We start from the raw sequence: 15861 nt of genomic DNA on the forward strand, positions 1-15861 counted from the left end.
AAGCTTGTCTCTCCACATTTGTTTCAGGGATGCCATCACTGTGGATTTTTAGACATTTGCAGGTTTGTTTGTTTTTATCATCATACCCCTCTCTTGCTGTTTAGCTGCTTGTCACTTCACTTTCCTCTTTCTGCCTACCCCCAGCCAGAGCATCATTATGTCCTTTCTCTGTCTCAGCCCATCATTTCCCACAGAGGCCATTATTATTAACCATGCCGGGAGATGTATGAGCAGCGGTCAGCAGGGTCAGCAGGACTCTGTTTCAAATTGATGGGAATCAGAAATGGAAGTGGCACAGCAGGCAAGGGGACACGCCATGTGGAAAGGAAGCAATGGCACCTCACAGGCTGAGCTGCAGAGGGAGAGCTGGCAGCTGAGCAATAGGGGTCTCCAGCACCCACACCCTGACAGATGCACCTTAATTAACACCCCCCACCCTCAAAAAGCTGGATGAAGCCAGAGAGTGTGAAGGATTCTCAGTGATCCAGACGCTGCCTGTTGCACTGTAGATCAAGCCTCATTTTATAGAAACACGTCTCCGTCAGCCTCCTGACATCTTCAGGCCAGACAGAAATTCCTTTCAATTAAAGAGCTTGCAGGAGTATCCCATTACTGCAGCAGGTATCTCAAGTGCAGGAAGGGGGTGAGAGAACAGCTGCCAGCACTGAGCGGGGGAAAGGATGTAAGAGGCTATGAATATTGGTTTCTGATGTTGATATGAGGAGAAAAGACAAGTGCCAGAGCAGTGCTTATTTAATGACCTAAGAAAGCAGAAGCAGAGGGAGTCTCATTCCTGGCACCCATGAGGATGCTGATTGTGAATTGCCATGTGTGGGGTTCCTCCTTGAGACAGGCATCCTGCAGCAAAGCCTTCTTTCCCCCACAGGCATCAGCTCCAAGCTCTTCGACAATTATCGCTCCTTCACTTTCATAGCCCTAAAGCTTCCAGCTCCTGGCAAGAGAAGAGGTTCCAGCTACATTCCTGTCCCGAGCACCACATTTATAGGACACATGCTTTGGAGACTGCCAGACCCATTTAGGGAACAGCATCTTGAGGCAGCAAATGTTCTTATCTTCCTGTGCAACACCTCAGTACAAGCTGCACTCTCTTTCAGATACTTAAGGGGGCTGCATGGTTTTAATAATCCTGCTTCTTCACACTCCTGCAAGTCCAGGAATTTAAAGTAAAGTTAGCTTTTAAAACGGCTTTCAGAACACTTGAAAAATGCACATGGGAAAGGATCGCTTAAAACTGCTCAGCCGGGCCTGTCTCTGTTGCCTTTCCCCACAGGCATCATTTAGTTATTGCCTGCATATAAATGAGGCAGGCTTTGATGGAAGAGCTATCAACAAGGGTACCTCTCTCCATTTTCTTTTCCTGACATGGGGAATTCTGGAGAGGAGAGAGCCTACGTTACAAATGGTCAGAAAGGGAACAGCCAAGTAACTGAGGGATAAGTTTGGTATTCCTCTGCTAGGTTGATGTCTACTAAACAAGAGCTAGGAGGGGGGGTCTTTGAGTTTGCAGTCTATCTAGCTAAATTAATAGCCTTTGGTATCATTAGTATTTTGATGGTACTTTTATATTTAAAGTCACTTTCAAAAGTCTCTTCTGGACAGCTCTCCAGAACAAAGCTGTCTCCTTGTGAAGCTATTTCCAGCATCATAAAGACAATGCACACCATTTGCCACAGCAATGTGAAGACAAGTCCAAGTGGATTCTATTTACAACCTTAAAATTGAATTTCCAAGCTAGGGTTTGACAGGTGGAAACAGGAATTTGCAACATTCCCGCCGAGATTTATTGGCATTGTATAACCACTAGATTAAAACATGAATTGCAAAATGGAGTGATGTGATAAATTTCAGCAAAATGACAGCAAATATCAGTAAGACCACAGTCACAGGGCAATGTTTGCCAATAGTATATTTAATTTGGGGCTGAAAACATGCAGCTTCCTTCATTAGGTACAATTCCCAGACACTGAAATCCTGGTCATGAAGGCTATAAACTTGGAGGAGGTCTTGAGGCCTTTCCAAATGATATGAAAATCTCTTAGGTTAAAAACCTGAGTTTCCCACACACATACTTTTTTTCATCCGAGCCATCCTTCTCAAGAGCAACTGATTAACATGCAGTTGGGGCTTACAGGCCAAATTATAAAATGAAATATGCTGGGAAAAGGTGCAACATGTGAAATCCAGATCAGTTCTTGACTCATTCTCTCCTGCAGGCTCTCTAGTACATAACTTTGTGAAAAACTGGTCCCTGAACACAAATTAAGGCCTTCAAGGCATCTGGGCTCATTTTTTTTTTTTTTTTCTGCAAAGAAGTGTTTTCACTGAGACAACCCTCAAATGAGCTAGGTTCAGATACAAATACCCATAGTGTCAAATTCATAGACAATGACGACCACAACCCTCTTATGACTTAGCATAAGCTAGGCCAATAACATCAGAAATTTAGACAAATTTATTCATGATTTCAGAGAAATTTAAATGTAGACATTTTAAAAAAGTCCCACAAGCTACTGTGTGAGCAAAAACTTCATAGTGGTCACTGTGTTTTCTGAAAGAGAGCTGCAATAATGAAATACTTTTGCATTCCCATAAACAGTATTCATGGAAACATTCACCCTTACAGAGAATAATCTTTTCCTGTACAACTGTGGATTTAAGCCAGCAAATTTGTGTAAATTGCAAGAAGCTGTGAAAAAAATTAGAAAAAAATTTAAAACATCTACAGATTGAAATCAAATAATTTTCACAACTTGTCCTCTTATCAGCACCTCAAGAGTGGTCTGAAACTTTTCAGGATGCATCTCACTCTGTTTAAATTAACTCAAGTAGTTTTTTAGACAGGTCAGATTTGGCTGAGTAGCATTAGTTTGGAGGCACAGGTAGGTGCCAAGAGGAGTGTACAACTCTATCTCTGTGAAGAATGCAGCCCCTTCAATAGGCAGAGATAGCTGGCTTTCCATTTAAAACACAGTACATTTTATTTTCACTATGGCAGCCACAGGAGTACTGAGGAAAACAGAACTTTATATGGCAAATCAGCAGACTACTGGCCCACACAATCTCACATTGATATGCAGATGACATTACTTGTCTTCTGGGATATGAATAATGCCATAAATGACACACAGAGAGTATTTTCTTAAAAGCAACTACAGCTTTAAATGACACACTCTGATGCCAAGCAATGTCTGATCATTTTTTAAAGGCATTTGATCTACAAACAAATCAAGTTCCTGAAAGATACTCAACATCAGCTGTCACACGAGGAAGTAAGGTGTGCAGAGACAGACAGATGAGGGAGATGAATGGTCAGAAGAGTTTTGGGTATGATCTCCTAGTCCATTACATATCTCATACAGGAATAATGGAATGTAAATACCAGCACATCCCCAGTGGCCGCTTAGTTTCGACAAGAGAAACAAGCACTTGGCTCGGTGGCTCAGCAACTACACACCTGGTGAGAAGCAGCAGCCCAAGGAGAACAGAGGGCCCCAGGGGCTGTACATAACTCAGAACCACTATTACTCTTTCTAAGGAGGCTATAAAACTCTGCTAGGGTTGGGTGGCACTAAAGAGGGAGAGAACTAAAAAGACAGTGAAATGAAAGAATAAATAATCTATTCCTGCTGAAGGTCTGTGTAAACCAGGAACATCAGAATGTTAGGAAGTCTGGGTAGACTGAGCTGTGCCAGAGAACCCCTGTGCTTACATTCTGCTCTGTGCCTGGTGCTATTCCAGCCTTTTAATTGGAGAACAACATCTGAGGGGTGCTCTGAAGCAACACCACTACAACACCCTATGCTCAACAATGTGTGACAGCTCTGCAACTCTTTATTCAATTCCCTTGTCCATCTGTAGAGAGTTCCATGGATACTCAGTGCCCCCTGCCCTCTTGTGTACAGTGACCAAAGCCTGACACTCAATTTTTGCAGCACATCTTTTTTAAACTGCCTCCCAGAAAGCCTCTCTCCATGGCATGGAGAAGAGCACTCTGGAACAGTTGAGGATTCCCTAGGAGAAGAAAACTCACCTGTGCCCATGCCAGCAGCACTGCCTGAGCTTGACCCTTTCAGAGTTTAAATCAATCCCTCCCTCCCAGAAAAGGCAAGAGTGCTTGATGTGCCAGGGTTAGCAAGGGAAGTTGTGCACTGGACCTCACCTTAGCAAAGAGAGGGGAGAGACTAGACAATGAAACATATTCATGCTGAGAGGGGGACTTGGGACATTCAGTCTCCAGCTTTAATATCAGCCTAGAGACTGGAAAAATACCTTCACATCCAAACACATTCATAATTTCTAGACTGTCAGGAGAAAACCAGACAAGGGGCAACCCTTGGATGCTTTTAAAACATTTCTACATTGATTCCTTCTTGAGATACAAAGCAGTGAGTGAGCTGAAATCTCCTCTTACTCAAACCTTATTTTTCATAATTATGCATCTTTAGTGTTTCATAATGCCCAATTTAATCACTTTTGCCGTTTAGAGGGCTACAACAGCCAATCGTGGTAATGGGCTTGGTATTTGGTAGGAACCATTTAACGCCCAAGAGCCCTTGTTCTGGGCCACTTGATGCCACTTAAGTTTGACAGACAGACTCTCATTAGCACAAGTTGCAAAACCTCTCAGATGAAGCTCATTTCTTTTAAACAAACTCTGCTCAGTGATCCCCAAAGTCTCTGAGCAAGGAAATTTTTAGCTCACTTCAGATCTGTGCAGGTCTGTGGAAATTAATCAGCATATTTCACCATACTATGAACTTTTGATGAAATTCCCTACCTTTCCTCCTCACAGTTGTTCTCTCATACTTTGCACGTAAGATCTGTTCCTCCCATGGCCACCCAGCCTGTCTCCTGGAGGGCCACCTCGGCTTATGTGACCTTTCTTTTTCACGTAACACTCTTGATAGGCTTCTGCTCCACTCTGACCAGCCTGCACCTCCCTCTAAGCGACAGCTCTCACAACGCAATTGTGTCTTGCTGAGGACAGACAAAACACATTTGGAAACCTTTAAAAATATCTACAGAGCGCTAGCTGCTGCTAAAATTGCTGCCCTTGCCTTTGCCATCCCCATCTGTTCTTTAGATAGTGATCCAAAATGCAATAAATTAAGCTCAGGGCATCTGAACTGCTTTAGATGCTCTCAAACTCACATGCAAATTTTCACCCCAGCTCACATGATGCCCAACAGATTTGAAAAAACTCATAGTCCAACAATGCTGACTATTTGCTCCAGATGCAACAAAAGCAGGCCTCCCTACACAGCTGCAAAGAGGAGGAGTGGGATAGCAGTGGGATAACAGGAGTGCTGGAGATCATGTTTGCTGAACACATGGATGGTGACCTCTGAGAAATCTCAGGCTACTGCAGTAGGTGTATGCAGGGAAGGACAGAGGTTTTTGCTCGAGGACTTACACAGCAGAAGGGATGGCTTCTCCTCAAAGGACTTTGTGTTCAATGGGCAGGCTTAACAACTCAGCATTGCTGTTAAGCAAGGATGTTAGACCTATGATGTCTGGTTTAAAACCACTGAATCCATTCACTTCTGCAATGCTCCCCAAGAAAAAATTTGCCCTTTACATTTTATCTTTTTCCCATTATATCACAACCTTAGTACATGCAATGAGACTTGCAGTTGTAAATGTAGGAATGTTAAATGGAAAATACGCTGATATAGGAACAGCTACCTCCTTGGTGAAAGATGAAAGGCATTATTTTGTGGCACAGTCTGATGGAACAGACTACTACCTCACCATGTGAACAGTCTGAATGCTTCAGAAAGGGAAAAAAACCCACAATACATTGAGCTAAAGGAGCAGAAATCAGTCCTTAGAAAGGAAAGCTCCATTTTAAACACAACTAATGTCAACATCTTCCATGACTACAGCTTTCTGACATGTGAAATGTTGACCTGAGAGAATGGGTGGTGGTTTGCCCTGCATCTGAACAGTCTAAATGGTCCTCATGTTCTAAACCACCAAGCTTTGTTCCAGTACAACTAATGCAGTATGCTCAGTGTCACAATTAAAATGGACTCCTTTTCATCAGGCACACACTGACAAACCCACAATATTATGAGACACTGTGTGCACCTGTCCGAAGCCAAAGAGAGCATTAAGTGATGTTATGATATATTACTTGAGCAATAGCCCAATGCCCCTTAATTAGAGGCTGCCTGCTAAGGTACACTCAGCAGGAGAAGAGTTAAGGTTGCATCTGTAACCTTAAATCTAACCTTACCAGGCTTGTGAGTGCTTAACTGTGCAACTTTAATGTGTTCTTATCAGAGCATTTTTATTGAGCCATTATTAACATTGGTTAGATACAATCTAGCGTTTCCCAGATCCCCCTCATCCCCAGCCATTACCTGAGCCACACAGAACACAAGATTCAAAGGAAGCATTTAAGTCAACCTCTGCTATCGCTCTCCAGACACCCAGTGCTACTAATTCCTTAGCAACTCCCTTAAATGGGACTTGAGTTTTAGTTGCTATCTTGCATGCCCTCGGCCAGGCTGCACACTGAAGGAAATCCTCTACTGATAATTAATAAGTTCCCCTGACACTGCCTGTTCATTAATCTATTATTTTAGTCCTCTAATTACTTTTGTCTGTTCAAGTTAACAGTCTCCTTCCCTCATCTTCTCTGCATCTCATGCAGGAGAAGCTGCGCAGCAAATGTGACTTTTCTTTGTTCCCGAGTCCCTTACAGGCTCTGCTCTGTGCATGGACTCCAAGATCCATCTCAGCCTCTTGCAAGGAGTGACTTGCCTCTCCATGGGTCTGTATTTCACTCAAGTTATGGTACATGCTGCTCCAGGCATCCAAGGTGAAGCTTGCTGAAGAAATATCTAGGGAACATGGGTATCCCTGTGTCATCCCCTGGAGAGCTCCCAAGAGCCACAAGGACTACTCCTCATAGCAGTCAAATGGTTGCAGATCTCCCCACAGGAAATTGGGTCACTGAATTTCACAGCACAAGGACCATGTACCTATATGTGCCCTGAGTTCCTTCTGTCACAGCAGCCTCTCCCCTGTAGTGGGTTTGGCTGAGATGGAGTTTATTTCCCCAGCAGCAGACCTCAGAGCGCTGTGCTTTGCACTGGGAGCTAGAAAGGTGTTGGTAACACACTGGTATTTTGTACTGCTGAGGGGTGCTGGCACAGCATCAAGGCTGTCTCAACATTTCCCCCTCACCAGCTGGCTGAGGATGAGTGAGATCTCAGAAGGGGACACAGCCAGAACATCTGACCCAAACTGACCAAAGAAATATTCCATACCATTAGGCATTTTCCCAGCAATAAATGCCAAGAGAAAGGGGTGGGGGCATTCATTACTATGATGTTTGTCTTTTGAAGAAACCACTACATGCACTAAAGCCCAGCTTCCTGAGAAGTGGCTGAAGATTGCCTGCTGGTGACAATTAGAGGGTAAAAATAAATATTTTGTTTTCCTTTGCTTCTGTAAGTGACCTTTGCTTTTGCTTTCTCAAACTGGCTTCTCTTGACCCATGAGTTTTTTCCATCTTATTTTTTTTCCCAAGCCCCATCCTGCTGAGGAGGTAGAGCAATAGAGCGGCTTGGTGGTTGTCTGGCATCCAGCCAAGGTCAACCCACCACATACCCAAAGCCCAGCAGTCAGCACAAATTAACTTTAAGTCCCTTGGGCAGAAGGGGAGACAGAAGCAGGATCCAATTATTTATTTGCTCGGAAGATGCCCAAGTACAGCAGAGATAAATGCAGAAGATAAAAGCGAGCATGTCAGAGAGAGGCTGGAGTTGGAGAGTTTGGAGTCTGACCTGAGCTTCTGCAGTTTGGGGAACTTCTGAAATTTCGTCTCCTATCATGATTGACTCTAAAAATACTAAATCTTTGACCCTGTCATGCAGCTGTAGTTTAGCATGTACAGCCAGGGTTTGGACAGGTGTGTACAGAACCATGGCAGGTACTCTGCTTTATTTTCACGCTTACTGCTATGCTTCACAATTCTACCTTAAAGGAAATGCAAGCCTTTGAGGTTGGTGGATAAGGCAGGTAAACATCAAAAAGCTTATCTGTGCAGCAAACTGCATGGACAGACACCAGCATGGTGAGCACACAAATAAACACACAGTCAAGTGCTCACAAACAATGCATGCAGCAGTGTGCACCTGCATACTCATGCAGCTTTTACAAATCTACAGGCTACACAGCAGGTAAGGAGGGTGTCAGTTACACATGGCCACCATTACAGTGCTCGTAATTAGGATGATCCTGCCAGCAGTTCTCAGCCAGGCACATGCAATGGGGCAGTGACCACAGGTACCCCTTATGAGCAGCCTAAGGAGCCCCTGGGAGACTGCATCGCTCTCCTTTTGACTTCCCTAGACTGCAGCAATCTTATTTCCCACCAGTGCCTTTTCTGGGATAGAAGCCCAGACAAGGGGTGGGCTCTTTGAATATGCTATATGGTGCCATAAATATGGTCCTGTCCTCATTCCATGACCCTTCCAATCTGCCACTGCCCTCAGCCAATACAAATGAAATCTCCCATGATCACTGCCTTTTCCAGACCATCAATACCTGCATTACACTTTTCTACCTTGCAGATTGTATGGATCCTTTTGCAGGATACGCTCATCTTTGCATTGGCTTGAGTTACTCCAAACGGGGTGTGAAATTCAAAGGCTGCATCAGACCACAACTCTTGCTCCCTTGGATGGGCCTGCACTCCCCATCCCCTCCCAGCCCCTCTGCTCTGCTCCTCTGCCGCAGTAACACTGCGGTGGGCACTCACTGGGAGTTTATGAGAAAGGATGATTTGCTCAGCCAGTGCATGAAAAAATACAGAGTACATCAGAAGAGTCGTATTTTTCATGTGCTGTTCCGAAAGAAAAGAGGATATGAAGAAGAAATAAGAACAATCCTTTTGTACATGCACCTCCTAAGAAAAAAACAACCCCCTGAATCGTGTTTCCAGTCTCTCACACTTTTCTTCAGACAGGAAAGGGAAGGATGTTGTGAAGACATATTTCTGAAAGGCTCAGAAGGGAGGCTGACGAAGCAAACAGAGCACAAGTGTTCACAACACCAGGGTCTGTCACAGCCTGGCGTTACCAAAATAGCTCAGTGCCTTCAGCTGGGAGACTCCCACTTCCACTACAACTGTATTCAAGCCTGGGAGAAAAGCTCCACACTGCAGGAGGCTGAGTGACACCTGACCTTGCTGAAGCAGTCTCAGGATATCTTGCCCCTAAAGCTGGCTTTCTCTTTGCCCTAGGTTATCTACATATGCAGGAGACTCTCGCAAATAATTTGCTTTTCCTTACACCCTGCTCTTCTCTCACACACTATTTTCCAGCTGTCTCTAGAGCTGGAATTTATAAGCAGCTCCATGATTGGGATTGGTGTGGAGGTGGAGACAGAGGCAAGAGACAGCAGGATAATTGTGCAAGAGATGCTTGAAGGGATGAAGGCTTTGGGGCTGTCTGGGGGGAAACTCCCTCCAAACGTCCCGTCCTGGCAGGACCCGTGTGCTGCAGTAGATGCTGTCATCCATGCTCACTATGGTCCTGAGATGAGACACTAGGTCTGGCTCCAGTGCAGAATATATCACACACTGAAGTCAGTGCAGCCCCCAGGGTCAGTTGTAGTCACATAACAGCATAATAATAAAATGGTGGCCTCTTCCTTTAAATAGAAAAAAACCAAAAAACCAAAAAAACATGGACCAATCATAAGCTACTACCTTAACTTTCCCTTTTTATTAGTGTGTCTCTCTCCTACTGTGAAGAGAGAGTGAAAAATATGCTTACCTTAAGTGAAACCACGTATAGATTACAGCTACAAGGGAAAAAATTGCAGCCTCCTCATTTTCTTCTTAAGGCTAGCTTTCTTAAGGATGTCCGAATTGAAACTATTCCATTTAACATGCTATTATTTTTTTCTCTCCTTAAATCACAATCTACCTATCTGTATCTTTACATGCACATTTAAATTTCCAGATGTGAACTACAGCTGCAAACACAGAGCTGCCAATGGGGACTATGACCTCCAGATGGCAGGGGGAATGGGACCCAGCCCTAAAATATACACCTTTTACTATGGTGAATCCAGGGAAGCTCTGTCCCCAAACCAGCAGCTCCAAGCACAAAGGACTCAAAGCAGACTTGTGAGTTCAGATCACTAGAGGGAGACACAGCAATACACACATCCACACCTCATCAGTGTCCTGCACTCAGTAACCTTCTCTTCAGACACACTGTTTTACTGCAGTTGACTACCGAGTGCTAAATGGTGTTTGGAGAATGAGGAAGGCTGGTAGGGAAGGAAGCCAGAGGGACTACATCTACCAGTCTCAGCAGGGTAGGCCAAGGAGACCTCTCCTCTTTTTGTTCTAGTCAGGACAGAAAAGTGCCTTGATTTTAATGGGTCTGTGGAATCGGTAGGAATGATGGAGAAATGGAAAGTTCATTAAGCAGCTGTTGGGATCCTGCTTGTGAAAGCACATGGAGATTCCTTTTCCTGTCATCATTAATTATTGGAGATTTTGAATAATCTTCTGGGGTACTCAGTTTTCACTCCCACATCTAAGCCCTCTGGGATCCTTCAAGATTGGCTCATGGAGGTAGGGGAGGAAAAGCAGCTAGCTGTTCCTGGATGCCCCAGCTAAACAGGAGTGTCCCCACTAAGTATCACTAAGTTTGAGGGTAGAGGCACAGCACTGCAAAGACAGTAATATTGGAGCATGCAGTGAACTAGAAAAATGCTGCTTTTCTGTAGGTGGAGGAAAGTTTTCATATGGACACAATCCAGCTCAGCCTTTAAAATGCCATGGGAAAGACTTTAACAGCGTGACCGACTGGAATTGCTACCCATCTGGGAGAAGATAAAAAGGAGGCAACTCTACCAGACTCCAACTTGCTACAAGGAGCAACATTTTTATGTGGCAGGAAGGCAACTAACTTGGTACAAAAATGCCACATCTTGCCAGCAGCACAGAAAACCTTGCCAGAGGTGGAGCAGACAAGCACTGACCAGGAGACTCCACATGTTCGTCTCCAACCACTGCTGTAGGCAGCAGGGTGAATTTCCTCCTCACAACAGCTTTATTTGTCTATTTCCTTAGAAATGCCAAAATACTCATGAGGCCTTGCTCTTCCTCTCTACCCTGGGACAGCAGAGAGAAATCAAAGCTGTAAAAAAAATGAACATTTCATGCATAAACAGTGTTTGTACTGAAATATCATCACAGTAATCGAATGGGGCATTATTGCAAGGTGATTACAAGAGGAAGGATCTCTGTGCAGTGCATATGTTGCTGGGCATAGAAGGAAGAAGATAAAGTGTGCTGGGGAGAGAGAACCATCAAAACTTAAGTCTCTAAAAGGTGAGGAAGGAGGTAATGTGGATCTAGCTTGTGGGCCCTAGGAAAAACAGACCTCTAAAAATATAAGAAATTTGGAGAAAGTGTTAGTGGGAAGCAAATAGAGGTTGAAACAACTTTAGATGCCTTCTGGAAAAGACCTGAAAAAGTTGAAAGTTTGGCTTGTTTCCCAGGCACTTTATGAGCCAGAATCCTCTTCCCTTTTTTTTTTTTTTTTCCTACATATAGGATAAGATGAAGACTAAATCAAAAGAAAAAGACATATCAGAAAGTGTGCTAAAACAAACTGGGTGTGTATTAGAAGTAAAGTGAAAGGTCTCTGTGGAAGATGTTTTACCAGAAAGTATTTTGAACATGAAAGAAGGGGAAAAAATGGAGGAAAAAGGAGATCTGTTTAAAAAATCATCAGTTGCCTCAGTTGTTTTGTTTAACAAGTACCTTGTAAACCTCAAGTTTTTTGAGATAGTTTCATGGGGAGAAGCTTGTGAAATAAGAACTTGCACGGTAATGCCACAAAACCCCACCAAATCCAAACAAAACCCCCACACCATGCCTTCCAAAACAAGGCTGCTTTTCTCTACAACTGTTTTACTAAGGTTTTAGAAGAGCAGCAGAAAGATGGCCTAAATCCAAATGCTTCAGATAACCAGAAAATCTGCTCCCCACCACTACCTACTGACCACAGGGCTGACTTGTGGTGACTCTGGCGGAGGGTTTTCTGCTTGTTACTTTCTTTGAGCATAAACTGAGTTTCCCTGTGCAACACAAAGTGAAGCAACAAGGCTTTGGACTTAGGCAGCAATGAGAAGCAAGCAAACACAGGACATAATGATCAAAGTTGCCCATTGGGACCAACATGGCCTTAACTCATGCCTTCAGAAAGCTCTCTGTCTCTGCTTGCTTCAATACTCAGCTCTACAAGGAGACTGGCATGCACTGAAGGAAAATACACAAGTGAACGGGGCTGTGAGATAATCTGTCTCTTTCACTTTAGGTCTTATCCTGATCTCTGAGCCCCAAAGCATGAAGTTTAACATCCTTTTCAATATTTTATTGTGAATAACAAGAATATCCAGATTTGTTCACATTATCCTCAGGAATACACAAGCTGGTTGAGTCTTGCCAAGTTCTCATCTTTAAATAACTTTCCATGGCAATGAGTTCTACAGCTGTTTATGAACATATTATATGTCTACCATCTCAATTACACAGGGCATGCAGGCACATTTCTATATTCTCTATCTCTCCTAAACTTTCCAGGCTATGGTAAATTCCCTAAGACTCAATGTGAATTTCTAGCACCCTCTAGGGAGAATCAGACTGGCATATTTGACAAGTCTTCTCATCTCCTTTCATTTTATGCTGTGACATGGAACTTGGGTGTTGCAATCAATACTTATCTGCTTTGCACTAGACTGGTTCTTCTTATGCTGTGATTACCACTGGAATAACTAAGCTCTTTTTCTGAGCCAAAGTGGGTTTTTTTAGACTGTCAGGTGGAATTTGGAAGAATCCAGAGTGTTTTCTTCTCTATCAAGTGGCCTTGCTGGGCTGAGGCCAAGGAAGTTGGATCCAGAATGGGATACCTAGTGGCTTTATACAGGTTTCATACTCTGTAGCTTCTCTAGGAAAAGGGAATTGCTTGTTCCTCAGCTGGTAACTCCATTGCTCAAATTTAGTCAATATAGCTTTGTCTTCCTGTCACCAGCTCTCAGGCTGCCATCAGCATGGGCGCTAAAGGCACTTGCCAGAGCACCCACAAGCAAGGCCCTTGGGAAGGTTTCAATCACTGATGCTTTGTGGCAAAGAAGCAGAAACACAAATGTTACTGCTCTTGTGAGCTCTCAAGTACAAGCTTCTCAGGACAGGAGATGGCTTTTTCTTCTGCATTTGCCTGCCCATGCACAGCAAAAGGATTGGCAGTGAGATCTCTGGTAATCCAGAAACCTTGCAACAACTGTCCATGTTCGTATTGCTGAAAACCCAATTCACAAGAGACCTCTTCTTTAGGGCTTCCCTTGAGAGTTTATTGGTAAGGATATGAATGTACATTAATTTTTCTTCTTCCCAGAAAGCTCTTTTTAAGTCAACCAGGCACCTAGCTTGGCTCTGAATAAGACATAGAGATGAGAAATGATAAATTATACTCTGGACTGTGATCTCAGCAGCTTGCAGGCAGGGAGAAGACACATTAGCCTGAATAAACATAAGTCAGTAGAGATGTGAAGCAAAACTAAGATGGGCTTGAAAGCAGGCATTGGCTACCATCTCTGAACTATTTCACTGGAGTCGTTTCTTGGCTGTGTTAGTTGTTATCCTGCTGCAAGGTACAGGGGAAACAGAGCTCCTTCTAACATAACTACCCATAGATGGGTATCCCTCACAGACTATGTAAGTGTGATAAGTGATAAATGGTCCCGTGTCCGGACTTCGTCCAGGATGTGGTGCAGCTATGGGATATTTGAGGTTATTGCATTCAGTGATAAAAAATAATCTATACCTTTGTGGGGCATGGATTAGGCAGGTTATGAGCTAATATAAAGGAGAATAAAACAATAGGGTACCATCCACTCTTGGTACAAAGAATCTGGGTTTTGTCCCTTTCAAGAGATAAGACTATGGAGTCTTTCCTAGTGAAGTATTCCTAATGCTGACAACTGCTAATTGATGAAGACTTGCATAAGACACTATCAATACTCACCCCCACTCTAACTGAACACATCACAATTTCCTGACAAATCCAGTTCAGATCTTCAGTTTTATGGACTTTGCCGTGGCTGACCATCACAAACCAGGGTGGCAAAAGTCATCAGGTATGGTAGGCTTAACAAGCCTGCAGCTGTATCCTGAATCATAGGAAAGGGATCAGACTATGTGCAGGGAGGGACCTGCTGGCCTACTGCTGGAAGGTTCAGGTCAGTGATCCCAGAAAAGAGCTCTGCTGGCTGGAGGAGAAGAGCTAATGAAGCTGGTTGTGCTCCCAGATAATGCCTGTTAAATTATCCACAAGTACTCAGACCAGGTTGCCAATGTCCCACAGAACAACAGCCTCTCAGGTGAAAAAGAGTAGGGTCTCAGTTACTCGCTCCACCTGCTCTTTTAAAATACAATCTGCCAATCATCTGAAGAGAAATGTAAGAGGAGAGCAAGGACTAGCATTGTTCCAAGGAATGTCATTCCTTCTTTCATCATATTAAAGCTGATCTGTATTGTCTTTTGCCATTGAATTATTAATGCATTTTTACCCTTACCTGCCTTCCTCCCAGGTGGAAGTGCTACAGTCATCAACCTCAGTCACCCTTTAGCTTTCTCACAGGGTTAGGAGAGGTTTTTTCCTGTGGGCTGCTTGAGGGGATCAGGACTTATAGCTGAAGTGAGAAAAATGTCTGGTTCAACTGCTCACAGAAGAATCAGAACAGGAAGCAACACAGCAATTTATAAATCAATTTTTTTTAGCTTCCCAGATAGGCAGATAAGTAAGCTATGATTGCAGCATTTAAATGAACTATCACGTGCATCCCTACCTTCTCTGCCTAAGTACCAACACTGCCTTCCCTTTCCATTTGTATCTTCCCAGTCAACAAGAATTCAATCTTTTCTGTGGTCCTAACTCAGGTAATTAGCCAACAAACTCTATTGATGAAGTCAATGAATGAAAGAAACAGCAGAAAAAGTTGCAAATGAACTCCTTGAGGAGAGTGCACAAATAAAAAGTAATGCGGCCCTCTTGCCCCCTGATACGGGTTTAATTTCACTACCTGGCCATTCAAAACCTCCCACACAAGCTCAATAACACACTTTCTTCCAGTTCTGCAGTCACAAGTTTAACCATGAAAAAAATTGAAGGAGAGAGATATATTTTAGAAACCTTTACAATGATCTAAAATAGCTCTTTGATGCATAGCAGATGTCTTCAAAACTTGCATAAATGGAGCCAAAATGCCTTGCAGTTCTGGAAAAGGGAGATTCCAAGATAAGACAAGTTTCCAACTGCAGCAGCTCTGGAAGGGATTTGGAATTTGTATTAATTGTCAACCTCAAGGAAAACATTTAAAAGAAGCCCTTCTGTCTCCCGTTTTGAGACAAGTGTCTTACTGGGCTTTATGCTGCTTAAAGACCTGATGTCTGCCTGAAAGCAGTTCCTCTGTATCTATAAAAGACAGCAGATGGGTTCAGATGGGGAAAAAGAAAGAACCACAATCAGTAACACATGGAAGTGACAGACTGAGGACTGCCTGCCCTTCATCATAACCTCTAGTTTGTTACATAGGAGGTGCTTGGCAGGCTTCACTGTAGGGAGGAGGACTGAGGAGGGATTGGAAAGGAGTCAGTGAGATAGTGCTGAGGGATGCTAACAAGGCAACACCTCTGAGACACACAGCATGGGAGAAAAAATGTGAAGGGACATGCTGCAAAACTGAACAACAGAGGCAAGAAAACTGTTCCCACGGTCAGAGTAGGGATGGGATTCTTCAGTT

At 43.6% G+C, this 15861-nt stretch overlaps 1 protein-coding gene across 3 annotated transcripts in view; it reads right to left on the reverse strand.

Annotated features, from left to right (window-relative positions):
* Positions 1–15861, reverse strand: part of LSAMP (limbic system associated membrane protein) — a 991767-nt gene that overhangs the window by 94211 nt on the left and 881695 nt on the right. The window lies entirely within an intron of this gene.

Source organism: Haemorhous mexicanus, chromosome 2 (genome assembly GCF_027477595.1).
Source record: "Haemorhous mexicanus isolate bHaeMex1 chromosome 2, bHaeMex1.pri, whole genome shotgun sequence".
Classification (NCBI taxonomy): Eukaryota; Metazoa; Chordata; class Aves; order Passeriformes; family Fringillidae; genus Haemorhous; species Haemorhous mexicanus.